A 19,641-nucleotide genomic window follows, 5' to 3' on the forward strand; every position below is an offset into this window, starting at 1 on the left:
TTGAAACCTGCAACAGTTCTGATGTCCAGATCATTATTTTACAATCTTATAAGGTTTTTCAAGATTTTAAGATTATAGTAACAGTAGAGTGATCATTTACCATGAGCTGGTTATCATATAGAGACTTCTAAATCATTGCATGGTGATTGTCTTTTTTTTATGTAAAATATAACTGACTCAGTTGAGGGGGCAAATAAAAGATTTGGACATTGAAATCTCTCTTCTATGAATTCTTATATGACCCTCATTGATATTATATAAAACTCATTTATATAAATGCTTGGAAAAACATTATATAATAATGCAAAACTTTAACATCAACAAAAAATAAAATACCCCCCAAATAAGTAGGAACATTATCAATATTAGAAAAGAATTCCATAGAAATACTTTCCATAATATTTATTTTTCAACACATTTGGCATTTTAAGATGCCAGGCATTTTGAAAACATTATCCCATGTAATTCCTCCTGCAACCCTGTGAGGTTGAAATTACTCATCTCCCATTTAGAGATGAATCAACTGAAAACAACTTCACATCTTTCCCAAGATTACAAAGTTGCTTGAATGTTGTACAAAAACGGTCCTCTGTGGTTCTCAGAGTGACTTTTCATATCATCTTGTACACAGAGAAGGGTATGTCCTAAGGGTCCTGACTCATCATGTTTAAATCTATAAAGTAGAGCATAATAGATATTGTACTAGGCCTAGAGAACCAATTAAAGTCCTGAAAGTGGCCTATGGGTGAGTACTCAAGTCATCCACCGCTGCGTAACAAATGACTCCACATCTAACAGCTCACAACAACCAGCTCATTGTATTGCATGATATCAGAGTCGGGAAACTGGGCAGGGCTCAGCAGGGCTCTGCTTCTGTTCCATAGCATATTGACTGAGGTTTCCTGGTGGTGGCCACCTGGAAGACCAGGTGGTCTGGGGGGCTCGGGAGGGCTTCCCCCACAAACCTCACATCTCGGTGGGCATGACTGCAAGGCTGGGCCTGGCTGAGACTGTCAACCAGGATTTTATACCTGGTCTTTCCATGCAAATGGTCTCAGGCTACTCTGGGGTGGTTCGAGCCTCCCTCAGAAACTGCCCCAAGTCACAGAAGGCGGAAGCTGCCAGGTCGAGGAACTTCTGGTGCATTCTATGGGCGACAAGACAGCTTGTAATCCAGGGCAGGGGGGGTTAGATGCCCTCTTTCGGTGGACAGTGGGCAAGGGCTCGGTGGCCTTCTTGAATCTGCCACAATGAATATCAAAACTCTTTTGAAATGTGTCCAACCAGGTCCATGCCTTTGGAGTTCTCCTTTACAGGGAAAACACGGCTGGCAACCACCAGCCCTGCAATACACACATTCATCTCCTGCCCCATCACACTCTGTTTCACATAAAAAGTCTTTGTGCATCTGGTTTCTTCTCTGAAAACAAAGTGCCTTACATTGCATAATTAGGTAATTATATTCTCTCCCCTGACGTAAGTTGTTTGGAAAGCCTTCTGCTTTGGAAGAAGTTCATCTCCTTGGAACCCATGCTACATTTCTACCTCGGTGAATTTAAGACCACCCACTCTTTATGTACACATATCTATACCTCTTTGTTTGGTATATTAAACAAAACAAAACAAAAAGTGTCTCCACAGCCAGCCTGAAATGAAGCACACAGTCCCACGTGGAATTCAGGCATGGAGTGTGGCCAAGGAACTCTTCATCCCCCATAACATCTGCATGTCTGCAGTGAAGGCAATTGCTGGAAGTGGTAGGTTTGGGCTTGCATATACCAGGGGGTGGGGGAGGGGGGAATCTTGTCTCAGAGATGTGGACAAGGAGAAGCTTCATTCCTCACCTAAACACTTGTGACCATGCTTTAGAACTGGGTTTCATTAGTCTACTTAGGACACCTGAATGGTGACATTTGCGCTCTTTTGCTTCGATTCATTTTGTCTAGCCCGTTATCACTGGTACATATTCAGCTCCCTAGACCTGTATCATCAGGCTACAATTAACAGCACAAGAATTTTTATCTATGAGTTCTTCCAACAAAACATTTTTTGGTTAGTCTGCCCTCAGGATTGACTTGTAGAAATCTGCCAGCTACACACTCAGTTATCCTGAGAATATAGACTCTTCCATGTTAGATCACTCCAGCAATCCCTTATTTGTCTTCCAAACCAATCACATTTCCCATATTTCTGGGGCCCCAGGACCCCAAGCCATAAACTGTGGAGTCAAACCAGGGCTCCACCTTAGGCACCCCGAACAGTCCAGCAGCCCCTGCCCAGAGCAACATTGTTATCTGAAGAACTCAACCAGCATTCCTTCAAAAGACAACCATTGATTTTAACTTATTGTGACTTAAATGTGTGCCACATGGCCTTTCAGCAATTAGAACCATCATGGTATTGGGTCGGGATAAGTTATTGTAACCTAGACAAGATGTAAGTCTCCCTAAATATGGAAAATCTGACTTGTTGCCATAGGAGTGGGGTATGGGACGTGATGTCAGTGACGCCTGTCAAGCACCACATTTCAGGATTCAGGACAGTCTTGCCCAGAGGCAGAGATGATGTTCTCTCAATCTCCCTTCCAGTCTTAGTCTTAAATATGGAAAATGTATAGTTTCCCTCTATGTTTCCAGGGCACCAATGTTCCTAACAAAATATTTTAAGATAGCCCTGAAAAGTTCTGGGAATTAGATTTTTTTTTTTCTAAAGCTGAGAATCCTCACCTACTTTTGTGATTCTGTAAGATACTTTTAAGATTTTTTTTTTCTATGCTTCCTTCTTTAGGATAGAGTGAACAACAATGTTGATTAAAAAAAAAACCCTATTTTAAGTGAATGTAGAGTATTTATGAGTTAACTTATTCTACACAAAGACAAACAAAATCTTCATTAAAAATAGTTAAGCAAACAATTTTTATTGCTAATAACAGAAACCAAATTGAAACATATTATACAGTTATAAACTTTAAAAAGTTATAAAATTATAAACATGTGATTATAAAATGTAGGACTTAATACCAAGCTCCTGGATGGCATGGGTAATCTGGAGCTTTGTCTGCCTAGGAACGGTGTGTAGAAAATGGCCCAGAGGAAGGCCCTGAGCTCTCAGCCTCTCCCTGCAGAGACATGTGTCCCCGGAGCCCTCGGGCACCTCCTTGCGTTCTCCCATCTGTGGCCCAGCCACCTCCACACAAGGACAATGGACTCATGACAGATGCTCCTGGTTCACATCCCTTTCCACTTGGTGCCGGGGGATTGCCTACAAAGTCCCAGAATCACTTTCCGCCAACCCACATTAGTGGGAAGGGAAGGGAGGTGCCTGAGTCAGGTGTGCACATATGACGTGGGTTCCTGATGTGTCCTAATTCCCTCCTCCGTGCGTGGTGGAAAGACAAAGACTTGAGTTCAGAGCACCTGTGGGGGCTGATGCAGACACGTCGCACAGCCAGTAGAAAAAGGTGGAAGTCCACAGGAGGATGGGGGGCCTAGGATGACACAGGTGCTCCCCCTCTGTCTTCCTTCCTGCCTAGAGGAGGGTGCACTAGCCAGGCTGTGACCGTGAGGCACCACCATGAAGACAGGGCTGGGGTACTGACACAGGCCCTGATGGGCTGGCCCTGACCTGTGGCCAGAGCCGCATCACAGATGGGGCACCTTGGCAGTGGGGAGCTGCCAAATGTCTACTAACCAGCTGGGAGAACACTGATTTCTGGTGTTTGCCCATTTCTACAGTGTAGATGCTCCTGGGTGACCTCCAGATGCTCATGGTTCATGAAATGCCTAAAAAGGTCACTGTCAGTTCTCAGCAGCCAGAGTGAGCCAATGGAGCCCACCACGGCTCCCCACATCTAAGGATATGGAGTGATCATTGAGCCAACGCTCTTGAAACAGAATGAAATGGGTTTATCCTCCTGGCCTGACCAACACAGCTTCGTGACCAGTGGAGAGTTCAGGCCCAAATTCGGAATGCTGCTTTACAGCCTGGTCTATCCCTGAGGACTGGACACCCTGTGGGTCTGTCCACACACCCATGCAGCTCGCACCTCCAGGCTTGAGACACAGCCCACCCCACAGTCATCCTTTGACCATCCTTTGGGCCTGTGTGGCCAGCTCTGGAGCAGAGGAGGCCCAGGCCACAGAAATAGCTCAGAACTCTCTGGGCAGGAACTCACAGGTCACTTGTCCCTGTCATTGCTCACACAGGGGGAGACACGCAGATGAAGAGGCAGGAGTGGAGACTCCCAACATCAAAGCTCCTCTTGCCTGGGCATAAAGTCAGTCCTGAAGCCTGGAGTCTTGAAAGCATCCTGGAGCCATGGCCCTAGACCTGCTGTGGGAGACACAGAAAACCGTACTTATTAGGCCACTTTTAGGTAAGTCAGTTTTGTGAATGATACACCTCACCTGACCCACCAAAGAAGCGAGAAGAGAACACACAGCAGAAACAACCAGGAGAGAAAAACGGATGAAACCACCATCACTGTGAACAAAAGCCTAGAGTCTGCAGATTGCAAGAGCATTCCAGTTACCAACCAAGGAACAATGGCCGATGTTTGGTTATTTCCTGATAATGCTTTTAAAGGATAAAAATGGAGGTAAACTGCCAGGATTTTCCCAGGAAGAGAAATAAGATATTGGGTATTGTCCTTCTCTAAAGGACAAAGGTGACCCTGCCTCAGACTTTCTATCTACAACATGAATGCCAGAAGGAAATACAGCAAAGCTTTCGATTTGGGAGCTAAAAATTAGTCCCAAAGAGTCTAATCATACCCAAAAAGGCTGTTCACATTTCTGGTAAACACACACATACACATACACTCAGACGGTGTGGGGGTTCAGACCCTATGCCACACGTGTACCCAATCTGTGAAACCACTTGGAGATGTCCCTTGATCAAGGGGCAGAGAAATTTAATGAAGCTTACAACACAGAAAAGAGAGGAGGTGTTATGGCAAAGGACCAGCAATCAGTAATAAATCTGATGGAATGGACTAAGGCTAATAATTCTAGTATCATATATAAAATAATAAAATTCCCCAAATGAATGAGAACATACACTGTTTGTCCTTTTCCGATTGACTTACTTCACTCATTCATTTGGGGAATATAAATAATAGTGAAAGGGAATATAAGGGAAGGGAGAAGAAATGTGTGGGAAATATCAGGAAGGGAGACAGAACATAAAGACTCCTAACTCTGGGAAACGAACTAGGGGTGGTGGAAGGGGAGGAGGGCGGGGGTTGGGGGGGAATGGGTGACGGGCACTGAGGGGGACACTTGACGGGATGAGCACTGGGTGTTTTTCTGTATGTTGGTAAATTGAACACCAATAAAAATTAATTTATTAAAAAAATAAAATAATAAAATTCCCCAGTCATTAAAAAATACCATTTATACAAAGTGTAAAAATGTAATAATTCTATAATGTCAACATGTTCTAAAGTACATTCTCAAGAACTGGTGGGAAAATAAAAACAAACTGGATGCGCTGTCCTGCTTAGGGGTCTACACTGCCTGCTGTCCATCCTTGACACTGACAAGTAGGAAAAATGGGATCATATCCTTTATAAGCAGGAAATAATGGCATAAGCATTATGAATATAAAGGCCACTCTTATTGGGACTTGGCTGTGACCAGCAAGAAGAGTCCTCCAGGCTTGTGTCCATGGGGTGGCTGGTGGTTGCAAGTCAAATTGGAGTAAGCTCAGGCCGACCAGGAGTTTTCAGCTGTGTCATTTACCATGTGTCCCCAAGTCCTGGAGGAGCACCTGCTGCCAGGGAGGGAGGCGGTGCTTAATAAATAATTACTGAGTGAGTGAACTTGCTCAAGAGCACCCTGCGGATAGCCAGTCTTACCTCACCATAGTGCCGGTAAGGGCTGAGCGCCGGCCAGGGGCAGAAGCCAGAGAGGGATCAGCTCAGCCCAGAGTTCAGGTCTGGGTCCCAGCCCCACAGCGGCCCTCTCACCTGTTAGGTCAAGGTGCCACCTCCCCACCAATTAATGACAATGTTAGAAATCTTTGGGATCTAACTTCTGTGAATGAAAGATTTATCCCTATCACATGTGTGGATATTGAGGGATGCCTGTCCGATATCAGATCTTCTGCAGTTCTGAACAGTCAACTAAAAATTGTGGATTTTTCTGGATCATCTTAAGCATTATGTCCAATAAAATCCATGTTCACGGGGCCCATGGGTGAAGCATCTGCCTTTGGCTCAGATCATGATCTCAGGGTCCTGGGATCCAGTCCTGCATCAGGCTTCCTACGTAGAGGGGGAGTTTGCTTCTCCCTCTCCCTCTGTGCTCTCTGTCTCTATGTCAAATAAATAAAATAAATAATTAATTTAAATAATAAATAAATAAAATAAATAAAATAAATAAAATCTTTTTTAAAAAAATCCTAAAAAAAAAATCCATGTTCATGTCCAGCCCCATGTGAAAAAATACCAAAACACAAGAGGAAAATTGCTGAGCTCTGGAACCATCGAAGACAAACCCATGCTTCTGGATCACCTGGGAGTTTTATAATCAGTTGGGGCATCGACTGTGTTCAGTGGTGAGCCGTAAGTAGGAACAGCTGATATTTAGGGAGATTTCATGACCTCCTGAAGCAAATTACAGTCTCTATATTTCTTAGATCACTTAATTTTCTGTGAAAATGAGTCTCTAACAGAGAAAATTATTTAGCAAACATTTTAAACTTTTATATATGGATTCCTTCATTCCTTGAGAATTTGCAAGTTTTAATTCTTTCCTGAATTTTAGCTAACCAAATTAAAACAATGTTCAGGAACCTAATCAAGTTACCAAGGTACCCAGTCCTGCTGCTGACTTTTTTAAAAACTGTATAGAGGTAAAAAGGAAAAGATTTACAAATCGATAAGAGCTGCCCAACCAAAGTCCAGCCAAGGCAATGAAGGGGAGGTGGTTGGAAAGAGTAGGTACAGTCACTGGTCGGGCTCCAGGAACCTTCCAGGAATCAGGCCCGGCGGGGGCTGCATGTTGAGTCTGGACCACCATCGAGGAGACGGAGAAGCGAGCAGCTTGCCCACAGCCACACCCTGGGTGAGGCCAGTCTGGATCCTGCTCTGCACAATGCGGAGTGTCAGAATGCAGAAGGGGTTCTCTTCAGCTCCACATCAAAATATTATTTCTGGGATGCCAACACTCTATTTTATTGCCCTGGTAAAACAGCACTAGAGATCAAGATGTTTATACATAGTTTACATACTTGGCGGCATTGACATGTATTATCATGACATACGATCAACTTGTGAACAAGTGTAGATTTGCGTGAATTTTTCAGTCTTCATTAAAATAAAAGGAAAGCTTATGGTTTAGGATCATCTGAAGTGAGGAGTCTTGCCATATATTCTCAGACTAAACCACAACACAAAATAAGCTGGGTTTTGTGAAGCAGTTTGCTAATCTGTGTCGTGGAGCAGGTAATTATTAAACAGCACCTCAGGATCCTTAACCCAGAGTCATGAAGCTGGAAGAGCAGAAATCTGAGAAACATGCCCAAATCAAAGTGATAGCCATGCTCACAGAGACCCTCAGAGCCCCGCTGGGTAGGCTGAGCCCTGCTCACAGAGACCCTCACAGCCCCACTGGGTAGGCTGAGCCATGCTCACAGACACCCACCTGTCTCCCTATGATTTGCTACCTCTGGCCTTTCCTCTGATAAGAAAGGACAAGGCGGGACTGTGTTTCCTTGAGGTCCGTGAGGGTCTCGGCACGTCTTCAGAGTGACAACCTTCCACATGTTACTAATTTCCCCAAGCTGACAAGATGCAGGGTTTCCACTTGCTCCCTCTCAGGCACGTGCAGCCACATGGAGGGTGTGTAGGGACAGATACTCCATCCAGCTGGAGAGCCAAATTTGTCTCTGATGTTGCTGCTACCCCAGCATCCTATTTCCCCCCTCTACTATTCTGTGGAGTAGTTCACACTTATCCGAGAACTTATCCTTCTTTCTATAAAGACTTTTTCTGAAGACCATTCCTCACTCTTTTCTTCTTAGACCTAATAAATCATATGAAATTGACAGTGAAGTTGTCTCAGGGTCTGTGGCTGCTGCTTACTCAGGGTCTGTGGCTGCTGCTTACAGAGCGGGCCTTGACTCATATCACCTCTGATCTTTCCAATCAGCCTTGCATCTGTGGGATCATCTCTGGGTTTGAGTAAAGACTCAGGCCCCTGAGACATCGAGGGACTCTTGCTGAGCCGTGGGCAGCACATGAAAGAACACAAACAGTGTTTTGCCCCATATCTTTCTGCCTTTGGGGCAACGTCCAGGATTTCTGTACAACCAACACGCGGCTGTCGTGGATTTACTGATGCCCTACGTGGAGCTCACTCTGTGCCAGGTCCTGTTCTTAGCATTTAACAGATCCGGTTCCTCTGATCCCCATAACAACCATCGTTATCCCCTTTCTACAGTGGGGAGACTGAGGCCAGGAGCCATCGGTGCCTTATCCAAGGTCCTGTAGCGTCTCAGAAGTGGACCTCGGGCAGCCTGGCTCCAGAGTCCATGTCCCTGAGCTCTGCAGCCAGCTGATGGCTGGTGGTGCTGAGATGCTGCTCGAGCATCCCTGGATCACAGCCCACAAGCCAGTGCCTTATCTGGTCTGTGGTTTAAGAGCAGGGTTAGCCTGCAGAGGGAGACCCGCTGAGTGAGTGAATGCTTTCTGCACCAAGTTGAGTGTTCTGTTACCTCAGTGAGAAAACCTCTCTGTGAGAACCAGGGACATTTTGGTAAGCCCCCTGCACTCTGTCTATAAATGCCATTAATCTATTCGGTCAGTTTTCACCATATTTCCTATGCACTTCTAATCTCTGGGAGGGCATCACGTTCAGAGGTGCCACCGGGGCACTGCCACACTGTTGCACCAGCACCGGGACTCCTGCCCAGTGCTGGGGTGGCACCAGCACTGGGGCTGAGACCACACAGGCTGCTGGGTGCTGCACAGCCACTGGGGAAGGCAAAGTGGAGCAGCCAACCCGGCTGCCCTGCAAGGTGCAGGAAACCCAACACTCAGAAACAAAGAGGGCAAAAGCTTTTATCTGTGCATTGATGTATGTGTTTATTACACCACACTTTTTCCATAACAGGATTTAAGGTAGTAAATGGCATACTTATGTTTTCATATGTTAAAATGTTAACATTGAATTTTTCCTTTAGGAATATAACCCACCTGCTGGCTAATTTTGTGAATATAATGCCAGAGAACATCAAGAAAACCATTTCTAGAATATGGACATAATATGCATTGTTTTATTTTTTATTTTTATTTTTTTTAATATGTATTGTTTTAGACAAAACCTGAAAGACAGAAGTTTATGGGATTGAAGGCAGTCACGGAATTGTAAAGCAATTGTTTTCCTTTTAGAATGCTGGGAGGGATTTCCATTTCTTCAGCATCTAAAGGAATGAAAACGTATTGAAGGCAGCCGGTCACAGTCAGGGAGGAGAGGGGCCCTGTGAGAGACTCCTGGCCCAGGCAACTTTCCTCGGACTTCCTGTATTTCCGTGTCTTCCTCCCCAGATTCTGACTGCTTGCAGGTGACCTATGTTTGGCAGTTGGGAAAACAAATTGCTCACATGTATTTGGCCCCATTCTTTCCACTGCTGTGACCTTCCTTCCACTAGGAAAGCAATTACCACAAGCCAAAACCAATTTGCTTTGAGGAAAATGTTGGTATAAAGTTTCCAATTTCTACTGAGCTGGGATGGACCAAAAATGTCAGCACACTATATTGACCAATTTTTAAACACAGTTGTATATTTTTCCTTATGTATTTTTATGGCCCCCAAACACAGATTATGTTCATTTGTGAGTATGACATAGTCAAGCTCATTTTGAAAAGTTTTGGAGAAACATTTATCATCTTCATAGCAAAATCACAGAAACATTTTCTATAGCATGCGAAATGTCTATTTATCAACAACATAAATTAATGGCTTTCCTGTGGTTATACCTGAGTCCTTAATGAAATGAGTTTTTATAAGCTGCATAGTACTTGCTAAACTTGCCCTGAAAAATAATCCTGATGTGGGCAAAAGGCTATCCACTCCCTCATCCATTCCTTTCAAAAGCTTTCTTGAGAGAGTACCAGGAGCTAGGGGCATCAGAACCTCTATGGCCTTCCCTTTAATTGCCAGAACCTGAAATTCTCTTTGGAAGACTTTCTTCGGGAAGTTTTATTGCACAACTGGTTATTGAAGCCACTTTGCACACATGACAAAAGCCAGCGGTGCTCAGACTGTCTATTCCTTCCCTCCAGGGCAGCCTTCAGACAGTGGAAGGAAGGCTGAGGAAGAGGAGGGAAGCTGGACACCTGTGGCTGACCTGGGTGAAACCTGGGAGCACACTTCCACTCCAATGCTCCTCATGGGATCAGGCTGAGGCTGAGACAGTTTGGATACATTCTTGCACAACTTCTTTATTGGCTATCCCACACCAGGGAGTAATTGCTTAATATTCACCGTGTGTAAGTTCCTAGAGTGTGTTTTGGGGAAACCTGACCTAATAACCAGGTTGGATGGTAGGTGGTAGAAATTCAAAATGAAGATTTCTTACCATGGTTAAAAATGGTACCTTTGTCTTCCACTGATTTGATACATTCTTAATAATATAAGTGAAAAATTGAAAAAAAAATTCAAACTTCTTTAATAATTTATGTGCAATATTCAAAGCTTTGTTGATAGAATCATCTATAGTCAGATTAGAGAAATGCACTATCTGGACTGGAGTGTCTGGGAGACAGTGAGGAAGTGATGTTGGGTGAGTGGTGCAAAGTTTAAAGGTGTGGTTGCCCAGATCCTTACTTATACACTATTTTGTATATATGAGGCTCAAAGGCCTACAAAGGTTACAGAGAAGAAAATTGGCTCAGCCAATGCAAGCGTTCCTTCTCTACCAGTGCTGAGGAAAATTGACAGAAAATGTTAGGTATGTTGATCTAAAGTTTCAAAATTTTAAAAGAAGGAAAAAAATCCACCTAATACATGAAGCCACTGATCATGACTGCTTGTTTAGACAAGTCCCATTTATTCCCTCTGATTGCAAGCCACTAACTTTCTAACAATGAGCTAACCTGAAGTAGTCCATATGCCTTAAGTGAGTGACACCTACATTGCAATGCCAGAAGCAACTGAGAACTCTTGGGAAAATAAAGGGCACACAACAAGACTTAGTAGCTGCCCCAGTTCTGCACTGGGCAATTCAAGGGAAATGGGTCGACTTTGCTGTTTGTTCTTCATCGGACAAAATAATTGTTTCTAAAAAATTATTGTTATCCAAACCCCAAGGCTGAGTTTCCCACTCTCCTCAGGGCACATGGAACAGGTGAGGGCCTGAACCCCGAGTTTCCCAAGGGGGATCAGATGTGGACTGGAACCAAGCAACAGTGAGCTGTGAGTCACTTCTGGAGTGAAGGGCAGCCATGTTCCCTCCTAAATCTTCTCTGCTAGATTTTATCAAACCACTCTGTAGAAGGACAGTAAGCAGCAAAATTCTCCGAATGTTCCTACTTGTCTGTCTACATTTTGTGTAAGGAGATAGAATGATAATCATGATTTCTTGGAAACACAGTAATTAATAAGCTAGAAGTCTTATCAGCTGCTCTTATCATCTTCATCCATCACTTGACCTATCATCAAAAATTCCACACTTTGTGCTGTAACAAAGCTAATTGCTCCCCTACAGACAAATGTGCACAAAGTCCAAAGTGAAGATTAAGCAAGTATCCATATGATTCAATCACTGCAATGCACATTCTCTTTGCACACCCTAAGTGCCCCCCTCCACTCTCCTCATTCCCCCTACCTCCCCAGTAAATTTCAGCTGTATACCAGTGGCCTTGACTACCATCCCCAAGCTCTAGACACATACACTTAACTTCCCACTGGGTGTTCCTCCTTATACTTGAAGTTCAACACACCAAAACCAAACCACAGTGTTGCCTCAACATATGCCCCCCTCCTGGAACTCCTTTACTCAGTTGAAGGCATTGCCATCTACTCAGCACACCAGAGACCAGGAATCACCCCAGACCCTTGCCTTTCCTTCCGAGGGGCTGGGCACACACAATTCCCATCTTTTTTTTTTCTTTTTCTAGGTAAATCTGCATGTCCCTTCCAAGTTAGCACAGGTGTCACCTCTTGCCAAAGACTTGCTGGGTGACTGAGGTGTCTGGTATGTAGTTAACACCAGCCTTCTCCAGAACTTGGTTTTCCCAGCTTGGAGAGTTTTCAGGAGATTTCCACTGCTTGCCAGATTTCTACGCTTGGCCCCCTTCATGTGGATGGTCCTCTGTCCAGAAGCGGCTGTTTCCCTGTCTGTGTCCCTTACCCCCACCAGTATAATTTGGCAAGATGTTAATGTGTGACTTCACAGTGACTGGTTTGGGGTCCCTGCTATGAGCCACAAACCCCATCAGGGGTTTGCCAGGCCCTCTGGCACAGGCCCCCTGCCACAGGCCAATTACAAGATGAACAAATAAAGGAGGGTAAGACTTTGTGTCCATCCTCAGGAAGCTTCCCCACTGTCAGGAAGCACCCGAAGAGCCTTCACATCAGATCACTTGAGGGCAGACTTCTGGTTTCTTTTGAGCCACAGCTTCTGAAGGTTTGATGGGAGACTTGAGCACTGAGAATTAGGAACTGCAGAGCCATGAGAAACACCAGAGATGACGAAACTGTTTCAGACAGTTACTGCAGTTCTTTAAGTGAGTGAGGTTGGGACCTGCAGGAGGTGGAAGGGGGTTGACAGGGAGCCGTGGATGAAGTTGAAAAATGTTTAAGAAGTGGAATCATGGGGCTCATTGAGAGGTAAGGGGGAGGGTAAAATCAGCATGACTCTCAGCTTCCCAGTTTGGGCAGCTGGATCGCCATTCCTTACATGCCTGCTATGGCTTCCCAAAGTTCTAAAGAGAAAGGAAAATCCCTAATTGAGATGAGGAGGGCCTTAAGTGCTCTGTCCCTAACTGAATCTACAAATGCTTCCTCTTGCTTGCCATGCTCTGTCTTACCACAGGGCCTTTGCACATGCTGCTTCTTCTGGTTGGTAGATCTTCCCTCCCTCTGAACAAGGAGCTCCTTTAAATGTCAGTTCCAGTCTATTTTGCTAAAAAATAAATAAATAAGTTAATTAATTAATTAATAATAAATTTTTAAAAAGTGTTCCCTGGTTTGCCCAGCCCCTTCTATTTTAGGACCCACAGAGCCTGTGCCTCTTTGCCATATTAGTCATGATAGGAATTTTACATAATATTTGCATGATGGTGTAACAAGGAGGAAAACAGGTAGGGGGAAAAAGAAAAGAGGAAAACCTCCTGTAGAGTGTGGCTCTTCAACAACCAGGTGTGTGCTTGCCGCACTGCACCCCACAGGCAGTCCAGGCTTGGGTGCAAGGGTCCTTCCCCTGCCAGCCTCCCTCCCCTGAATCGTGCACATTCAAAGGGCAATTTCCATTCCTCCCCACTTGTCCTTTCCTAATAAATAGTCTTTGCCCATGGAAAATTATTCACCAAGACTACTTAATACTTAATTTGACTTTATTTGTATCCATCAGAATAAGTTTTGAAAACGAATTGAACCATAATCGTATCTAATAGATACCTTGTTACACTTCAGAAGGATCACTTATTTTTATTTATGACCACACATAACTTGGTAACCAGAGGCGTGGTGCCCGTCATTTCCAGGGACTGGTGTCCGTGGCAGAGACCTCACCCTCGCTTGTGCGCAGGATGCCCACAACGCCTGCAGCAAGGATTAGCCATCAGGCATTTCACCAAATGTTGGGGAAGGAGCAATTTTTCCAGAGCTGATTAGCAGGACTCAGGGATCTAATAGAGAAGTTCTTCACCTCACCTGGGAGAAGATTCCCTTTTTTTAGAAATGAAGTGGGTCCAAAGCCCCATTTTTGCCCAGGTCCATTAAACTATATTGACCTGTGACAGTATGTAAGTTTAAGGTGTGCAATACAATTTGATGAAGGTATACATTGTAGAAATGATGATCACCATCAGGTGATCAAAGTAAAATGTCAGTTAACATTTGTGTGTGTGTAGGCGTGGTGAGAACTTTAAAAATCTACTCTGTAGATTTTTCCAATATATATCACAGTATTGCTAACTGTCCTTGACATCCCATGACTTCTGTATTTGATAACTGCCAGTTTGAACCTCTTGACCCCCCTTGCGCATTGCCCCAGCCCCACTCTCTGCCACAGGCCAACATCAGTCTGTTCTAAGAGCTCAGCAAAGTTTTAGATTCTACATACATAGAAGAAAGATCACACAGGATTTGTGTTTCTGTGTCTGACTTACCTCACTTGGCATAACACCCTCGAGGCCCATCTATGTCACAAACGGCAGATTTTCCTCCCTTTTTATGACTGAATGATACTCCCCCAATATGTGTATCCCACACCTTCTTATCCACTCATCCGCGCAGGCTCTTTCCGCATCAAGACTATTGTGAATAATGCTGCAATAGGCATGGGAGTGCAGATAGGTCCTCAGCAAAGTGATTTTAGCTCCTTTAGATAAATACCCTGAAACTAAAATTTCCCCAAGCCTAAACTTTAAACAGTTTGATTATGGTGATTACTCATCTAATATACTTGGGACGTTGACATCCACTTTCAGGAGGTTTTACTTTTTATTTTTTTCATTTTACCCTTTACTCCTTTGAAAATTTCTGAATTTCTCTTTTGCTCTCTTTACTCGCTGCTTTGTGCAGCATGACATTGGTGATCACAGCAACAGACACAGATGTTTCTGGTCCCTCTTTGTAACATTTGCACTGTTTGCAGAACACTCAGTTCTTTGTATGACTCAATATCTGCTATGCCAATCTTCCTCACAGAGCTAGGTATTTTATCCCACGTGAGCCTAGGAGGATTGCCTTTCTCTCCGTGGGGTGGAGGGAGGTCTGTGGCATGCAGACTCTACAGAAAAGCCTGATGTCTCAAGTCTACACTGCAGGGAAAGCTACAAATCCATCAAGTTGGACAGAATTGAGCTTATTAGTGTCCCAAAATGCATTAATCTTAGCGTTTAGATTACCTTTTTCAAGCTTAGAAAAGCAGTTCTGCTTGTAATTATCTTCTCATAAAATGTAATCATAAATGACACCACAGCTCTAAAATAAACCAGAGGAAACCAGAATATTTTATGTGGAATTTAACATTCTGCTGGGCTCCTTTCCACAATGTACAAGCTCAGATAATATGTCAGAGATTAACTCGACCATTCTTTCATTTAGACTTTGCGCAGCAGATTTCACGTTATTTAAAAAGCTTTATATAAAAGTCATTCAAACGTGAATAATTGAAATTATTTTTAACGATCGCCCCATTAGAAATCCAACTTACACAGATCTCCAAATGACCTAGTTTTTTTTCTTTCTTTCTTTCATCAGCTTATTTTACCGATGAATTTAAACAGATTCATCTCTAATTAGATATGTACTTTTCAAACAATATTGGAAAATAGCTACCTTTAACATTTGTTCTTTGCATCTGTCATCTTTGTGTTGTCTTGGAACACAGTGACTTGCCTGATATGCATGTACATGGATTTTCCCCACAAATCCCTGTCAATTATGCTGCCAGGAAGCGCTTGATGTCTGTAACCTTTCATTGTGAAGAATGTACATTTAATTACTAGGAAAATGACTATGAGGTAATAGGTCAAGATGTGCGTGGCTACTGCATGGGAGGCGCCCCACGCAGGGGTGAGAGGGGCCGATGCTCCATGGTGGCATCATCCAAACAGCATTGGCTGGAGGAGTCCCATATATAGCACCAGCCTCTTTCTCTACCCAGCGGGGTGAGTAGTTGCTTCATTAATAAAAACAAGTCAACTATCAAAAATACATAGGAATGTGCCTTAAATGTCTGCAAATATAAGTATTCATTCAATCACTAATCTTGATACAAGGTCAAAGAACTTCATTTGGATGAGAGCTTCCTCATTGGGAGGAATCAACCTCCATGATTTCTAGTGTGTTTGTTTTCATAAAATCTAGCGATTCCTTAAGATGTTTGCAGAACAATCTAAGTGTGCCGAATGCACAGAATTTCTCTGAATTTTTGCGGTTTATGATAGGATGTTTAAGCAATGTTCTTCTGAAGCCTTTGCAAAGCATGCAAGTTAGGTTTCATAGGAAAATAACACTCCTCAAATGTACCTTAATATTCTGTAAAGTAAGTATATTGGAATTGAGTAGTCTCTTAATTGATATTTAATTGAATGGTATAATTTAATTATAGGGATAACAGATATTAATAGGGCTAGGGAAAATCATAGTTGATTCTTGGTGACTGTTAAATAAACTCTAAGGAGAAGGAGGAGGCTTGGACAGCAGCCCCAGCAGCAGCAGGTGTGATGGAGAGCTGGCAGGCACAAGAAGAACCAGGAGACTCCTCCATCGGACCCTGTTAGGACTCAGCAGGTAAGGGCATGCTTTCAAGTCGCTCTTCTGATCCGCAAAGCCAGGATCCTCCCACCACGAATCCTGCTTGGCATCAAATCTCGCAGCTTCATGAGGATAGGCTGAGTCTTACTCAGGGGTCTGCCAACTAGGCTCCTTGCTTTAGGCACTGGTCTGGCTCAGCTTCAGAGCCCACAGGACAGAGAGCTCGGGAAGGCCTCTCAGGCACAGCCTGCTCCCCCTCACAAGCCCCATGTCAGGAGAGTTGACTCTACCAACAGGACCCAAAGGTGGAAGCACACAGATGAAATGAGGTCCTTGAATTATCATGAATTTCATATATTTGATCTTTAAATCTTAGGTGGGCACAAATAGAAATCTTTGCAAACTGTGAAGGACACCAAACCACATGGCCTCAGGGGGTTACAGGGTGGCCCCATCCCTACTGACCACGACAGAAGTCAGGGGAAGCATGAGGGGCCATACAGAGTGGACAGGCCCCTTTTCCACTGTCGTGGGGTGGGAACTTGGCAGGCATGGGAGGGAACTTGCCCTCTATCTGTTCCCTGTGCCTGTTAGTCTGCTCCCCTGGCCACCGTCCATGCTTTCAGAGGGGAGACTGAGACTCTCACACGGACTGTGTTCATTACTCACTACAGTGCAAATAAAATCTTAAAAGGGGGTGGGGGCGCAGCCCAGGTGGCTCAGTGGTTTAGCACTGCCTTTAGCTCAGGGCGTGATCCTGGAGACCCGGGATCGAGTCCCATGTCAGGCTTCCTGCATGAGGCCTGCTTCTCCCTCTGGCTGTGTCTCTGCCTCTCTTTCTCTCTCTCTCTCTCTGTGTCTCTCATGAATAAATAAATAAAATCTTTTAAAAATATAAAAAATAAATAAAACACTACAGTAGGTCAGAGTTCAGAGAATAAATAACAGAGTACTGCCAAAGTACATTGAAAACTTCCAGAGAAGTGCGATTAAACACCCTTTGCAAGGGACCCACAGACTTGCAGACCTGGTGGCAAAGGAGAAACCGCCCACGCTCTGGTGGCCGCCAGCTTATAGGACGCCGACGGCTATGCCTGCTGCAGCCACATCCCAAACCCGCAGCACTCGGAGCGCTTCTGTACTTGCTCCACAATGATGTAAATCTTTTGGAAAGCAGAGCTCACCATAAGGTTTAGGGAGTTCGCCTTCCCCTTCTTCCCCACAGTCCCCGCGTCTGCCTGAGTCAGCCGTGTGCCAGCAAGAAGGAAAAACATGCTCAGTAGACATCTGAGGCTCCGGAGTGGAGCTGACACCTGTGGGACGACAGAGGTGTGGGCGGGACCGAGGACACCTGCTCACACAGCCTCCTGGAAGCCCCAGGAGGGATTCCCAGGCCTGTCATGCCTCTGATTCATTTGGGGTTATCTGCTCGATCTCTGCCACTTCTTGCTGGGTTGTATTTTTTTCACCCTCCATGGGTCGTGCAAAATTCACCTTGAGTATGAGTTTCAGTGAAGAGTGTTTTTCTTGGAGGTGACACCTGCCCCGTGCTCCAGGGAGCAGCTCTACGTGTATCATGTGTGCACCCTTACCTGTGCGGTGTCATTTGCTCCCTCCCGGCACCTTAACTGCACAGCTCCACCTGCACAGGGAGAGAAAGTGGTGCATGGAACGGCCAGCACCCCTGCACACAAAAGCTCTGCTTTGTAGCGTTTGCCTCTTTCTGTGCTGTAAGTTCTTCTCCCCTCCCCGGTTGCTTTCAAGTGAGTGCCACGATGTCGCCAGATGCAAAACTGGGACTGGACAGGCACCACCAGTTGCAGCCAGGCTGAGCGAGAGTGAGGAACTGACCGACCCAAGGGCCACTGACCAGGGCAGGCCGGGTCGGGAGTCCCACCTGGCAGTGCGCTGCAGAGTTTGAGGCCTCCGTAGTCTGACACGCACACCATCCTTTCCCAGGTTACCGCCTTCTAAACACGCCAAAGCTGCACAGGGTAACTCGCCGTCCCTAGCCCACTGGCTAGCGTTGATGCACTTAAGCTTTCTTGTTCTTTCTCCTGCAAGTACCACCCGAGCCGTGCACGGCTCTGGGGGTCGGGACCCCCTTAGCATCCAGGCCACAGCTCTGCCCTCCTCCCGGCTGTGATTTTGGCCTTGGCTCCCTGATGCGCCCTCTCCCCCTGGACGGGCCCCTTTCTCCTGCCCTCTCCGGGGAGTGGTCTGTCCCCATCGTCGCGGCTCTCTCTCTCCAGTCAGAAAGCCAGGTTGGAGGGAGGGCTGCGGGCAACAGGCCGTGTTGAACTTCTCCAGAGCCAGGTTTGCTCTGAGCTTACTGCTCCCAGGACCCCTGCCCGGGGCTGCCCATGGTGCGGCTGCTCATCGGAACCAAGACCGGAGACGCCACCAACATTTGACTTTGAGTGAACCTTGACTGGCAGGGGCGCACGGTGCCTCCAGAAGGACGAGCGGGTCCCCGACTGGAGAATCGCTTCGTGCAAATGGTGGGCTTGGCAGGGCTGCAAAGGCAGGAACAGAACTGGCAGGGGCCCCGCCAGGCAGCTCGGCACTGCAGGCTGCCTCCTGGCCTTCGGAAGGAGCTCCCCATTGGGCAGGCCACCCCGCTGGGCGCCGAGGGACACGGAGCCCCAGCCAACCCCGCGCAGGATCTGGATCATTTCCACAGAGCAGCAAGAGCCAGAGGGCTCGATGTGGGTCCGTGTCTATGGGTCGCCGCAAGGGTCTGTGTGGCCCTTTCCCACGGGAGCATCCTCTAGGGAAAGAACTCAAACATGCCTAGTTATTCCTCACAGAGGAGGCAGCCTTCCTCAGCCTCAGTTTCTTCTGTAGCCTGAGGTCGACACGCTCCCTACGTAGCTCTGGAGCTGCCCAGACGTGTCCTGGTGCTAAAGCAATGAGCTACCTCCTCTCCATCCCCTTGTTCCCGGCACATGAACATGGAGGCGTCCCAAGACGAGCCACTGCGGTAACGGTGAGGGAGACCCTGCCGCGAACTGTGACAGTGCTGGGGCCTCACCATCTGCCCCAGTGCATGGGGCCTGGACTGTGGGCCAATGGGGAGCACGCACAAGTCCTATGGGAAGAAGGCAGGCCTGGGGCAGATGCCAGAGTTTCAGGGCTGGCCCTGCTGCTGCCTGCCATGGGGTTACAGCCAACTGTGGGATCTCAGGCTGCCATGGGGTCCTGGGC

Source organism: Vulpes vulpes, chromosome 3, assembly GCF_048418805.1.
Source record: "Vulpes vulpes isolate BD-2025 chromosome 3, VulVul3, whole genome shotgun sequence".
NCBI lineage: Eukaryota > Metazoa > Chordata > Mammalia > Carnivora > Canidae > Vulpes > Vulpes vulpes.